The sequence below is a fragment of the Silurus aristotelis genome (genome assembly GCF_946808225.1).
Source record: "Silurus aristotelis genome assembly, chromosome: 29".
NCBI lineage: Eukaryota > Metazoa > Chordata > Actinopteri > Siluriformes > Siluridae > Silurus > Silurus aristotelis.
Window position 1 is genome coordinate 5,390,250 of NC_139602.1, and position 16,062 is coordinate 5,406,311.

At 35.8% G+C, this 16,062-nt stretch overlaps 1 protein-coding gene across 1 annotated transcript in view; it reads left to right on the plus strand.

Moving 5' to 3' along the window:
* The window catches only part of LOC310722600 (uncharacterized protein), a 1,041,764-nt gene that overhangs the window by 312,482 nt on the left and 713,220 nt on the right, over positions 1-16,062 (plus strand). The window lies entirely within an intron of this gene.

Consider the following 16,062-nt stretch of genomic DNA (forward strand, 5'->3'; position numbering starts at 1 on the left):
GAATAGAGAAAATGATTGACGGATTTAAATGTAAGACATGAAGGTGCACTTAGTACTAAAGCATGGTTAGGTTCCTTTTGGTAGCCTTTTTGTGCACCAGTTGCGCATGGCATTTTGCGTGTGTGTGTGTGTGTGTGTGTGTGTGTGTGTGTGTGTGTGTGTGTGTGTGTGTGAAACCATGGCCTTACCCAGGTCAAATCCACGCGCCGCCCCACCCAGCACGTGAGCTCGGTGCTCGGTGGCGGTTTGTAACTTATCCAAAAAAAAATCGTGATTTTGTTGGTCGGTATTCTCGAGTCTGCAGTATTATTTATTAAATAGTTATTAATATATAAATCCACAACGATGATCATTCCATCCTTACACGGTGCCAATGAAACATCATTACAAACTTTTTTTTTTTCATTTTCCAAGACTTTTACGACACAAGTTACCATCAAGTCACGTGACAGGTTCAGTCGCCGTCCAATCACGTCAGGGACCGGCGATTAATGTTCTCACCATTATATTTGTTTATTTGTTTGTTTAGCCAATTCTAACCCAAATAAATGCCACATAAGTGGCCTTGGGTGTATGAGCCCGGATTTTCAAACAATACATCGCATAAAATTACTTATAATCTGTATATACATATAAATATGCAAATAGTCTACAAGTTCTCTGAGGAATTGGTGCTCAAAAGAACTTTAGAGTTTTCCGCCACTGTCCAGGTGTGTGTAGGTTCTCCTCAAAGTTTGACTTATTATTATTATGAAAGATTCCCAGGTTCAGAGTGCTGTCTATAGTACATGAGAGTGTTCAGAGGAGTATTCAATCAACTACACACCGAGTGGGTTTTCACAACAACAACAACAACAATATATATATATATATATATAATAATAACAATAATAACAAAAATAATAATTATAATGATAATAATACTAACAATAATAATAATAATAATAATAATAATAATAATAATAATAATAATAATAATTCTATTGAAAAAATTCTATTAATAATAACGATCATGAAAAGGGTCTCTGTAATCGTGGGCACGATGAGAGCACGAGAGAAGCAGCCCTCTCACGCGAGGGATTAAATTTGCGGTGAGGAGCGAGAAGGAAAGAGTGAGAGAGACAGAGAGAGAGAGAGAGAGAGAGAGAGAGAGAGAGAGAGATTGCACCAGTTGCTCTGTACGGCTTTAATAATGCGGCTTAGCGCGCGGAGTCCCGCACAAACCCCTCGCGCTGCCATATGCACGCTGTACTGGCCCCGGCTCGCTCCATCTGTCAGACACACACACACACACACACACACACAAACACACACACACACACACACACACACACACACACACACACACACACACAGTCTGTATGCTGTATGCCCTGATGGATCGGTAGACGGTTTAAATCCGAAACGAAGCTCAAAACTCCAAACTGAAAGATTAAAAGGAGGAGATGAAGATAAACAGATGCAAATATGAAGCCGAAGAAAAATTGGATTCTATGGATTGGATTGGATTAAAAGGCACCCCAGCAGACTGTGAGGAGCCAATCATGTCCTGCACAACTTCTACCCCGTTCTGACAAGCGGAAGTGCAAAAAACCGACAATAAAATCGTACCAATGTTATAATGAACATGAGCTCAAATAAAAGATGGCACCAATGTTGTGGATCCAATGTTCAGATCATTACCGTGATCAGACTGACCTGTTTCTGATTTCAATGTAGAAATATTTTGTGGAATGAAACATGTATTTTCTGTTTGTTTGTTTTTTTTGCTTTTTTAGATTTTTCAACCCATGGAAAGCATATCTTCATTGAGCTGGCTGCACAGGGGCATCATCATGCTGGAAAACGTTTTAAAGTGAAGGAAAACATCATTCTGCATTCAAAGACATCCTATACAATTGTGTGCCTCATACTTTGTGGTAACATTCAGGAGTTATTTATTCATCTCCAACCACAGTTTAGGAGTTTATTAGCATAATAATAAACACGTTTACTGAATCTGATTTGATTCATTGAGTTTATCCAAAGTCAGAAGCTCAGGTTGGTGTCCCTACTCAGAAGTGACGTGTTTGTATTATTCTTCAGGCTAAATAAAAAAATTAAATGAAACTAATGCAAAATAAAAAATGACGTCAACTTCCTGTTTTTTGTTTGTTAATATGCTTGTTAGATTCATGTTTGATCCATTTTCACTTATTATAGATCTCAGGGTAAATTTAGTTGAATGCTATTAGAATGAGAAATTTGTCTCGTACGACAAAAGTGGTAGCTATGATACAGAACAAGCGCTGACTCCGCCCCCAAATCCAAGCATATGAAGTTTATTTTTTAATCAACGATTTTTATAAAATCTATTTTTATATAATTGCAGACTTCAAAAAGAGCACAAGTTTTCCCTTAAAGGCTTATCAATATAAGATTTATATAAAATCTACTTTGATTTTCTAGATTAAATAAAAGTGTTAAACAATGGGTTCCGAAAACCTTTAGATGGATGTTGACACAAATAATTATGCAATAAAACATTTTCTATTATAAAATAAATATATACTTTTTAATTATAAGATTAAGGTTCGACACAATAAAGTCGTACTTAAATGTTCCTCAGAGCCCTGATGTTCTATTCATTCTCAAAAGACGGTTTAATAGTGTTTAAAGCTATCTAGCAGTACTTTTTACTCATATTATATACTCCTTCAGGAACTTCAGGATTTCTCTTTAAACAGGTCAAATGTGAACACGCAAAAATCATTCGTATTTTTATAAAGATGTGATTTTTCTGAATAGAAACTAAATAGGTGATGATGATGATGATGATGATGATGATGATGGCTGTTGTTCAGGGTCTATTTTTCAATCTCATCCAAAAGAAATAACGCCGCTCATAAGCGCTCATAACGTCACGGCGGTGTCCGTTAACTGCGCAAAATCACGGCTGGGACAATTAATGATCCGCTTCAGAATAACAATCACTACATAAATTTAATCCTCGTTTTGACCTATATACTCCGACACACACACACACACACACACACACACACACACACACACACACACACACACACACACACAGAAGTTTATATGCTAATACAATTAGAAGAGGGAAGGGCCAGACATCCAGATTGAAGATAAGTGAATGCAAAATTTATTTATCTTTATGGATGTGAAGACCAAGACACAAACCAACAGATATTTATTAAAAGAAATTATTAAAGATTAATTAATAAAACAAAGCTTAGGATGCTGAAAGTGTTATAAGACAATTCTCTCATATTTTATATGATTAGTAAATCTGAGTGGAATTATATTTCAAGCATATTATATGACAAATTGACTAAGCTGCAACACTGCTTTACTAATGTAGGGGGCAAATACTTTAGTGAGGCCATCATCAAAATAAAAAAAAATCAAAATCTAGAAATAAAATAGTATCTTTTTGGGGAGGTGTAGCATTTGGTTTACACAACATAATTTATTGTAGCAAAAACAATAATTAAGTAAATAAAATAAAATAATAACTATTCAATTAAATTTTCATTCATTTATATTTATATATCATTAACAATGAACATTGTCTCAAAGCAGCTTTACACAAATAATGTGGTGATAAAAAATAAAAATGTTCTTTATAAGTGTAAGTTTGTCCCTGATGAACAAGCCGGTGGTGACTATGGTGAGGAAAAACTCCCCGAGATGGCATGAGGAAGAAACCTTGAGAGGAACCAGACTCAAGAGGCAACTTGTCCTCGTCTGGGTTGCACGAAATGCCCATTTATTATGTTCGGAGTCAATGTAGCAGACTGTTGACATTAACTACAGTCTAAATTCATCCTTAAAGCTTCCGTTCTTACTCCATAATTTCATGGAACCCCAGGGTTTTGATGAGAAACATCTCCAGCTGCACAGAGTGGCCTCCAATCGAAGAGAACTAATCTCTGACTAGATTTTTCTACTATATTTATATATTGTATATTTATATATTGTGCTTTAGATTACTCCACTGTAGCAGTATTGTTAACCCAAAAGTTCATTGGAAGACTGAAACTCATTTTCCTCAAGAGTTGCCCTGTATTTAGTGCCATCCATCTTTCCATTCCACCCTTCCAGTCCCTACTGCTGAAAATCATCTCTTACATCATGCTTCAATGGGGGAATGATTTTCTTGGGGTTATAGAAAAAGTTTTTTGCCTTGGTGTGGGTTTGCCACCGACACACAACAGTTTCCAGAAGTGACATTTTAGTCTCTTCTGAACAGAGAACTTTCGATCATATGTTTGATCCTGGCCACATACACATCACACTGTGAGTCTACAGTTTGAAGTGGTCATATGAACAAATTTTGAACAAATATGAACAAATTTATTTTCCTATATCTCTGGCGTGTTTGCTAAAATTGTGATTAATGCTCTCTTTGCCTGTTTTGTGAGTGTACTGGGCGTCTTCCTCTCATCAGGTTTTTCTACAACTCAACCATGATCTATACTTATGTTTGGAGAGCTTGCTGTTCTTCCTGTTGGTTATTTGTGTTGCAATCTCAGGGATCTTTTAAAACAGGTGAATACATACATACATACATACATACATACATACATACATACATACATACATACATACATACAACAATACATTTTATTCCATTTGAACTGTTTGGACTACAATATTGTGCCCTTTACATTCAATCTAAACAGAAATGAATTTTAATTAAGGCTGCAATGCAACAAACTACCAAGGGGGTGAATACATTTTGCAACACACTGTGTCAGGTCACAGCAAGCTAAAAACGCCACAACCATCCAACATGAACATCACAACATTTTTCACACTTAGCAGTACTCCAGGGCAGCCATGACAGTGAAGTGATATGCAGTTTGCCCTGTGATTCTTCAAGCACTGTTTTTTTTTTTTTTTACACAAAACTGGAAGGTCAATTACATGCAGAACAAAATATTACATCTATTATTAGGACATGTTAACTGAGAACAAGAGCAGAGCCATGTTTTCAGTGACAAAGGGACATCAAGACATCTACATTACTGCCATTTTCTTGATTCTTTGCAAATTTGCATGAGGCTGTTCCAAACTTTCGTAATATTTTTTATCCAATAAAACCAATAAAAGCTGCGGATGAAGAAGTGGTAGCTTGGAAAGCTGTGAGTTCTGGGCGAGGCCTCAAACCCTCAACTGCTCAGCTGTGTGTTTGTAAGTTGCTCTGGATAAGGGTGTCTGCCATAAGTCATATAGGTAATGAGATTGAGTTTTGTGTCTGAGAAAAAATGTTATCGCTTGTTAAATATTTCGTAAGAACAGTTGTGGTTTTTGTTAAAGTCTTCTGATTAAGTCTTTTGTCAAGTCAAAAAATACTGCATGCTTTCTTTTTATCATAACAGTCACCCGATTTTTAAGTATCTGTGATCCATCAGCATTTTCATTTTGGGAACCGACAATGAATGTGTAATATCTTACCTTTCACTTTATTTGAGAATCCCATGATTTCTCACTATTATCAAGGTTAACATACTTCTGGTGAGATTGTTCATGGAGTAAGGATTCTCTTGTTTTGTGTATGTGTGTAAAATTATAGAAAACTCTCTCCTTATGAAGGTCTGATGCTCAGGAGAATGGAACCCTGAACTACATCAATTATTCACATATAGTTCTCATACATCTCTACTTTCACTTTTGCTTATTTATGTTCTTTCAAAACCAAGTACTGTTGCACCTTTACTGAAGTAATATTTAAAGAAGATATTTTTACTGTTACCCAAGGACAGGAATGGGGTCCAACACAAAGCAAACCATGAAAAGAAGCCTAAATATTGTAGATCATCAGTAATAATTTTATCAGTAATAACTCCCCAAAACTAAAAACCTATGTGCCAGGTGCCAGAGGATGGTGATTTCTGGGTCCTAACTTCAGTACTGGTTAAACTGGACAGCTGGTGGACTAGAGACAAACTGTCAATCCATTACAGGACATTTCTGCCATTGAAAAGGATCAATAAAGTAATCAGAAGTACAGAAGCAGAAGTACAAAAGCTCAGAAAGTACAGTACAGACAGATATAACAGCAGTTAAATCCCTAATAATTAATCCCTAATCAAAATCCAAGCTTCCTCAAGATTAGCTATGAGTTCACTGACCCAGATCAGGATAATCAAGTAGTGTGTAACGTCACGACTCTGCAGCTGTTCCCTGGCAACCAAAGCCACTAAATATACATATAAACTGAAATAGTAAACCTCCTATCAGTAGTAGTGGTTAGATCTTTAACTGTGTTTCATTTGTATTTTGGAATCTCCTGATGTGATTGCAGTTCTTGAATTCATTCATAAAACAATGCAAGTGTTGGTTGTAGTCCATGTGAAATCCCATGATTTCCAATTTCTGCTCCAGGGCTTCCAACTGATCATTTAAAAATGGTGGAATGTTTACAGGTGGTGCTGTCATATGTTCCTTATAATGACAGTTGATGGTTTCTCATCTCCCAGGAATTTCTTTGGGATGCCGAGTTTACAATTATGAAAATTGAATTAAAAAAACTCTGGTGTTTTTTTTTTGTATAATTTATTTAAAGGTGCAAAGGGGCTGGTAAACTGATTTAAATTAGGATGTTATCACAGATAATATATTCAAAACAAGAATAAATAAAAACCCCGGGTCGGCTCACTGGGTGAACACGACACCATGCTGTGCTCGGAGTTTCTGTTGCAGTTTATATGAACAGGTGATCGCAGAAGTTTTTTCAGCACAAATAATGTTATTTAATGTTAGATTTATGGCAAATTAAGAAATCCAAAGTGACATACAATGTCCTAATTCCCTCATTCCCTCAATAATGATTTTTTTTAAATCTTTCATTTGTTTACTTATTTATTTATTTATTTATTTATTTATTTATTTATTTATTTATTTATTTATTTATTTACTTATTTATTTATTTACTTATTTATTTATTTATTTATTTTTTAGTTAGTTTCTTTCAATAATGCACGAATGTATTGTGTGTATGAACACACTTGGCCCAATTCTGATTCTGTTTCTACTATGTTACTGAGAAACTTAGTAAAAAGTACGTAAAAAAACGCTTTGTCCTGAAAATCCACTAACCAACCAACCAACATGGAGACTCCTTCCATAATGTTAAATAAATATCTCCACACAGATAACTATAGTGGCAGATGGGGTTCCAATGCTTTTTCTTAGGGTGGCAGTTACCACCACCTGCCATTCCGGCAGATCCGTCCCTGTATTTCATGTTGCTTTAGAAACACATTAGTTAAAGTTTTAACTTATGTTATAGCAGCTATAAACAGTCATTCATTACCATTTACATTTTTGGCATTTTACAGCATACAAAAACACTTTCCAATCCAATTCCCTCGTTCCCTCAATAAAGGTTTTTTTTTTTTTTTTTTCTTTTATTTGTTTGTTTGCTTGTTTTCTGTTAGTTTCACTCATTTATGCTTGTTATGTCACTGAGAACCCAAAAAGTACATGCTCTCTATCTGGAAAATGTCCAAAAACCTATTATTACAGCTTTATCTATGTCACAAAGCGTCAAAACAGTGAAGACTCCTTCCATAATGTTCGATAAATGTGTACTTACAGATAACTATGGTGGCCAGGAAGTGCACAAACAAATTAACATATTAGAAAACACAACAACAATTCAGACAAACCTGGAAAAGGTTTAAAGGATAAAATACTTTCCACCCATTTGGTAAAACATTTGTCATTCAAGATATACAGGAAGTAGGAAATTGTGTATCTTAGAATGTTGTTTCTTGTACATGAGTGGAGTTCTGCATTTACTTTCAAACAATTATATATAAAAGTGCACCTTTAAATATTTGTACACTTTAACAAACATTTGTTAAACAAACATCTGCTGCTGCAGCCTGCAATCGCAAATTAAGATAAGATAAGATAAGATAAGATATACCATTATATACCATTAAGATATACCATTATACCATTATATAGATATACCACAGTGAGGAAATTTCTTTGTTACAGCGGGAAAGAAAAAAAATAAAATAAATGCAAATATATTAAAGAATAGACATATAATTCATGTCCATTGTGCAGTTTGCAATTTTATATGCATACACTCAAAAAGAAAAGAAAACAAAGTGGCGGAACACTATAAAATAAATAAAAAAGTACTAACTTAAAGGGAGCTGCTGCAACAGGCTGCCACTTGGCACTTGAATTTGTTAATTATTTTTTTTTGGATTTGTTGATTTGTTTTCGGATTTTTTCAATTGTTTTCTTCTTCTTCTTCTTCTTCTTCTTCTTTTTTATTTGTATTGCACTTTTAACAATGGACATTGTCTCAAAGCAGCTTTACACAGATAATGCTGCAATAAAGAATGAATAAGATTTTTCTTTATAATTGTAAGTTTGTCCCTAATGACTGTGGCCAGGAAGGCAAATAAAAACTTGCTTGTCCTTGAGAGGAACCAGACTCAAGAGGAAACACATCTTCATCTGGTTGGCACTGCATGTCAGTTTATTACAGCTTAACGATGTTGAGGTGCAGTAAATGCAACCTGTAGTCCTGAGTCAGTTCAGCAGACTGTTGATATTAAGTAGAGTCCAAATCCACCCTTAAAGCTCCTGTTTTGCTCCATAATTTCATGGATCCCCAACCAACCCCCAATCCCCTCCAACCCTCTAATAGAAAATAACCCCATCCAGAGGCAGGCCAGGACAAAGTGGGCAGATACGAGGAGATGGGCAAGTTTTCAGATTTGTTGATTTTTTTCGGATTTGTTCATTTCTTTTGCAGTTCTCGTCATCATGCGAACAATTACACACGAGTTTGATCTGTGTAGCATCTGCTGTCTCTGTATATCATCTGAAATCATTCCATATCAAAAAGAGTGTATTAATATAAACCTGTAATTTCTAATGTGAAGGATAAACAGGCAAAACTCGTTGCTACAGAAAATTAATCAAGACCTTTTGGCCAATCCGAATCGAGGAAATACGCTCAGCAGCCAACTTTAAAGCACAATTGAATTATTCGATGTAAAGCGATGTGAACGAGTGCTGTGCAATTCACTGGTACTTAAAAGTGTTTGTGAGGTGTGTGTCTGTGTGTGTGTGTGTGTGTGCGTGTGTGCGTGTGTGTCAGAGCCCCTCAGGCCTGTACCGCAGGGCGGGATTAGCTGTTATGTTCATTCAGCACAAAATGGATTCCGATATCAGACAGAACAGGGCAAGAGGTCTCCTTCATTTTCCTCTCTCTCTCTCTTTCCTTTTCTCTCTTTATCTCTCTTTCTTTCTCTCTTTCTTTCACGCACACTTTCTTACACACACTCACACACCTCTCCTTCTCTCGAACTTACACACTCAAACCTTGTTCTTGTCTTCGTCTCCGACTCTCATACATGTGTTCTCTCGCCCCTTGATCATCTAATTCCTTTGTAATCTGTTAAACGAGGTTGCTTTGTTTATACTCTGTGCTTAATCAGAGGCCAAAGCGGAAACGAAGGAGAATTACCGATCTGAGACGGGTGAGACAGTGGGGAGAGAGCGAGAAAAACGGAAAGAGAGAGAGAGAGAGAGAGAGAGAGAGAGAGAGAGAGAGAGAGAGAGAGAGAGAGAGAGAGAGAGAGAGAGAGAGAAAATGACAGAAAGACAAGTAAAGAAAGAGAGATGGCACAGCATGAATGCACGTGATAGAGGCATGGTATGCCTCCTATTAACATCACACTTTTTATTTGTTTTTTCAGCAGGCCAAGAGATGCTCAGGTATGGAAGCTCATTTTTTCCCACAATCGTGATATATTCCCACTTGATGCAGCCACTTACCATTGAGCTGCATCAAATTTTTTTTTGTTGCTATTCTTTTATAAATCTGTCCCGGATAGACCAAGAGTCAGAAACCGGAGTATGGTTAAACACCGTGTCTTTATTTAGTTTGAACAAGAGCGGGTACAAAACCGTAATGCGGGTAGAATCCGTAATGTGGGTAGTCCAGGGATGATCGCCAATGTGAACCATTAAAGGCACACCTATCTTGAGTGCTTCCTCAGAAGTGGAGCCAGGAGGATGGACGTACGGTGAATACTAGTGGTAGGAAGTCCGGTAGATCTCTCATGGCAACAAGGTGATCCAACCGTGAGTGAGGTGGAATCGAGACCTTGTAAAGGGGAAAGGTAATGGGGAACAGGTGTAGGTGATTAGAGCAGGGAGAGGCTGAGTGAGAGTTGGAGGGAGGCGTGTCTGGTGGTTCCTTGACAAAATCACACTTGCATTGGTGTGAATTTAAAAATGACAGTATTAAAATATAGATGACTAGATAAAGATGAATATCATTAATTAATAATAATAATATAATTAAAGGTAAATTGAGCAAATTTGTTATTTCAGAAGTGTGTATCAAATGGGTAGCCCTTCACATTAATCTGTACCCAAGAAGTAGCTCTCAGTTTCAAAAAGGTTGGTGACCCCTGATCTAGAGGTTTCTTCCTCATACCCACCGTTTTTCCCGCATCATTCATTAGATCACTGCTCATCATATCTCTAGACAGTGGTAGACAGTAATGAAGTAAATGTAATTGGTTACTGTAGTTAAGTAACTTTTTCCCGTATCTGTACTTTACTGAAGTATTTGAATTAGGGGAGACTTTTACTTCAACTTCATTACATTTCAAAGTCTTATGTTTTACTCAGCTACATTTTGTGAAATCAGTCGTTCCTTTTTAACTATAAGTGGATAAAAACTTAACGGGTCAAACACGAGCTCTGTTTTAAACTTGTTTTGATTGCTGCTTGGTGGCATCTACTTATCACCAACATACAGTTCAGTATCATTTCAGTTAAAACAGCAAACAGCAAAAATATCGTTTAGAGAGAAATAAATAATGAAAGAATCTCCTGACTCGAACTTTCCACATCTTTCAATCATTAATATCATTCTATTAATAAACTGTTGTGTTAAGAGAAACAATTAGAGTCTTTTCACATCAACTTGACAAAGTGTCTTGTAACAAAAATGATAATAGGAACATTATAGTCATAATAAATCATAGTAAATTGGATACTTAAGTACATTTGAAGGCAAATACTTTTGTACTTTCACTCAAGTGCAAGTTTTAAGGGACAATCTTACTTTTAGAGGAGTCATATTTTACCTACAGTATCTCTACTTTAACTGAAATACATGGTTTGTGCACTTCGTCCACCATTGTCTCTGGCAGTCTTCAAATTACTTCTAAAACCCTGCATCTGAAATTAGAATTAAAATCTTCTTTCTCAGAGGTGTAAATAGTACGTCAAAATCATACTTGAGTATAGATACCTTACTGCAAAACCTATTCCATTACAAGTTAAAAGTCATCAGTTCCAATGTGATTGAGTAAAAGTCTTTGAGTGTCTGATTTGAGCAGGACTTAAGTATTTGACTCATTTTGAATGTAGGGTCAAAGATGCATTCGTCCTCAACACCAAGACACGTTAGTAAAATGCCAAAAACTGTTGATTTGTAAGGATTTATTTCCTAAAATACAAACCAAATTGCACACCTCAACACTGCATTAACCAACACAACAGCCACTTCAGCAACAATATCACCTCTTCTGCAAAATGTAATTGCTAATGGTCATTGTCAAGTACAACAGAGTGGAGTAAAAATACATCTACTGAATCATAAATGTAGTTGACTAGAGCTAAAATTGCTTATATCTTATATATAAGTAGCAAAAAATTACTTAAGTACAGAAACAAAGTACATTTACTCAAATATTTGTGCTCTCTAACTATATTTTTTTGCTGAAAAAAGTTTTAGAGATGGATGGTATCCTCAGTGTCCCATTGAACCAGTATATATTGCATTAATTAATGGAGACTTCCAAGCACTTGCCATCTGCCAAATGTCAAAAATGTAAATGTAAATTAAACATGAATTTATAGGAATTAATTTATGAATTTAAAATGTACATTCTTAATCTTTTTATTTATTATTGCAAAGCTGTTTTGTGCCAATATCCATTGTTAAAAACAAACAAACAAAAAAATTTGTTTAATTAAATTGAAAAGTCCGAATTATGAGTTATCAAGACATGTGTTCAGGACATTGAGATTTTAATTTGTAAGCATAATTAAAAAAAATTAATCAACACTAATCCTGCAACTCGCCTACTTTCTGTTTTAAATGGTATTCATCAGTAATTCATCTTATTATATGCCTAAATAGTTATTATAATTATGCCTTAAATAGAAGTGTTATTATGATTTTAGAAGCATGAGGTGTGTGTGTGTGTGTGTGTGTGTGTGTGTGTGTGTGTGTGTGTGTGTGTGTGTGTAAGTGTGTGTGTGTGTGAGAGAGAGTGAAAGAGATATAGATAGAGTGTAAGAAGAATGTGTTTATATTTTGCAGTTCAATAAGTAAAAATACTGTCCTTCATCTGGACACACTATTACCCTGAGTCATGCCCACTGACTTAGCACATCCAATCAGATGGACTTTGTGTTTGCTCTCTCTCTCTCTCTCTCTCTCTCTCTCTCTCTCTCTCTCTCTCTCTCTCTCTCTCTCTCTCTTTTTCTCTCTCTCTCTCTCTCTCTCTCTCTCTCTCTCTCACACACACACACACACACACACACACACACACACACACACACACACACACACACACACACAGAAACACACACACACACACACACACACACACACACACACACACACACACACACACACACACACACAAACACACACACCACATGCTTCTAAAATCATAATAACACGTTTCATCCGTCAGTAATAATGACGTTTAATATTTAAAAAATTCCACATCAACCTCACAAAAAATCACAAACACGTCTTCAAAATACACAAAACAACTTCGCACACACGCACACTCACACACACTCAGACGCTCACACACAGGAAAACCCTTTCAAAAAGAGCGAGGGGAAATAAACAAAGGTGTGAACGCGAGCCTTTGGCTCCGTTGGGAATTTTACTATTCTGCACTTCTCTGCTCCTCTCATCCCTCACTTCCCACAATCCTTTGTGCTCGGCATAAAGCTGCTGATTATGAAGCCCAGAGCAGCGAGACTCTCCTCGGCTGTCAATCAAATACTAACCTCCAAACACACATACACACACACACACACACACACATACACACACACACACACACACACACACACACACACACACACACACACACACTCTTTAACATGTCTGCTTCACATACAGCTGCACTCAAATGCTATATGTTATGATAGTAGGAACATTTACATGTACACAGGAATGCTTACACACACACACACACACACACACACACACACACACACACACACACACACACACACACACACACAGGTAAGACTCCACCCAGCCCTTAATCTCCTACTGAGATTAGACTGTAGATTTTAGCTATAGATCGAGTGCTGCAGGGTCACTGGATCAGGGGGGCCAAAGGGCATCAGTGTTCCTGCCCCAATACCTGCCCTGGTTCTGATGCTGTTTAGCAAAATGTTTAACCTCAGGTTATGTCAGGAACACAGCATACACCAGTTTCCGAATACAGTTGAACCTGGTTATGTCGCCGGCCTAGGGGTTTGCCAAAAAGCGTTGAGTTAACCAATGATCGAGATAAACGAAAACTAATATGGCGGCAACATGTGCTTGAAATTTCTTTATGTACATGATGTGCGTTAATAAATGAGAATGCACATACATGTTTGCTAACAACAAAAGGCATATGTGCACCAACTAACAGCAGAGATTTACCAGTATACAATACAAACCACCGTCGAATCTCGATACAAACCTATATTATATTCTCCAACATTGCAAACACAAAGATCGCTCACAAAAACACAAAAAACGTGCCCAAATAAGGATGGGTTCCCCTTTTGAGTCTGGTTCCTCTCAAGATTTCTTCCTCATAACATCTAAGGGAGTTTTTCCTTGCCACAGTCGCCACGGCTGCTCATCAGGGATAAACACACACCATTCACCTTAACTGTTAAAGTCTGTAAAACTGCTTTGAGACAATGTCTGTTGTCAAATGTGCTATAGAAATAAACTTGACTTGACTTGATACTAGATATCTCTTCTACTCTTTTTGAAGTTAATTTTTTTTTTTTTTGTAACATCTCTGTACATGTTTAATATGATGGGAAATAGTGAAAACACAGTTATATGTTTTTCTTCCAGTTATGTGAGAAATTTTTACAAATGCTTTTCAGTTAAGTAGTAAATATCTATACAATGTTACTTTCCGGATATTTCGTAGGTGGAACCTGAGTGACAGGTGGATACTGTATATAATTTATTCAAATAACCTCACACACACACACACACACACACACAAGCTCAAACTGGAAGAGCGGCCTTTTCTCTAGGTTCTCGAGGTTCACCGGTAGCTCACGCAGTCTGCTATGAGGTTTCCATAGAAACAAATCTGTCCTGCAGCCTAGGTAATCCACACGAGCAATACAGCCCTGCATGTGTGTGTGTGTGTGTGTGTGTGTGTGTGTGTGTGTGTGTGTATGTGTGACGTAGTGCAGATGGGTAAATGTCGGGAGGAGAGGGACTCTGACCTGCCAGGAGAGTGATATTAATATTCATCCGGCATCTTAATCAACACACACACACACACACACACACACACACACACACACACACACACACACACACACACACACACACACACAAACACACTTACACACACTAACAACTCATCAGAAAACAAAAATATGGAGTAATCTGAAGTGTAACTAAGGATGTGTCCTTTCTGTAAATAATTTCAGCAGCTTTATATATATATATATATATATATATATATATATATATATATATATATATATATATATATATATATATATATATATATATATATATATAAAATAATATATTTACTCTGTATTTTATCATTTTGACCTTTAAAATGCTCATTATAAATTACGAGGAGATGGCATTGCATGTTACACACTCCATACCTTCAGAATTAGACCCAAAAAATAAAAAGGTATCTTGAGTTTACTTTTTTATTACATTTGCTTGGTAATTTAAATGACATGGGCTAGCTACTGACGTTTTTTTGTATATTAGCTCATTATATTAGATAGCTAGTAAAGTTTTATTGTTTTGTTTTGTTGATTATTTTACGCATCAAAAATCCAAATAGAAAAAGTTTAATTTGTTTTGGATAATATCTACAGTAGTACAGACTCGCTAGTCATGCAGTTTATCATTTGTTTTTTTTAGCTAAATATATATATACACACATTTTTTGCTTACATGCTAGTAGATTTTTAGCTAATGTACTATATAAGTTCTCTTTTTTTTCTCTTTAAGATCCATGAGGTTACATTGAAGAATTTCTACAATGTTTGAGCTACAATTTTTGCATTTAAGTCTCCATCAGTGAAAAGTTGCTAATCTCAACAATGATAAAACTTTAATGAATGGACATTTGAGGCTACCCAGATTAGGATGGGTTCCTTTTCGAGTCTGGTCTCTTTCTTAAAACCATCTCAGAGACCTTTTGTCTCCACTGGTTTGTGTACTAGGGATAAATGTATAAGAACTAATTTAAGATGCTAAAATTAATATTGATATTCCGTTTCTTTCTGTTAAGCTGCTTTGGGACAATGTTCATTGTTTAAAGTGCTGTAGAAATAAAATTAATTAAATTGAATTTTCCAAAATTCCAAAAAGTTTAATGAAATCAATTCACAATTGTAGGTATTGTATAAATTTTTTCATGTTTGATTAAAAATATTCTCAAAAAATTATTCCTAATGTGTTGTCTATTTTATGTAATATCTAATAACATAAAATCCAGACAAACAAATCGCAATACAATACAAAACAAAAAACAGTTGTTTTAGCAGCAGAAAAGATTCGAAGGAGCTTCACCTGATGACATTTACAGATTTGACGCTAACTTTAAGGAAGGTAGGTATTTAAGTCAGATGTAATTTCATAAAAATTTAGTTATGATATAATATTATCGCTTTGGCAACGATACCTTTTTTTTTAAAAGAACAAAAAAAAACTACTTTAATCACTGCTTTGGCAATTGAACCAGTTGTGTT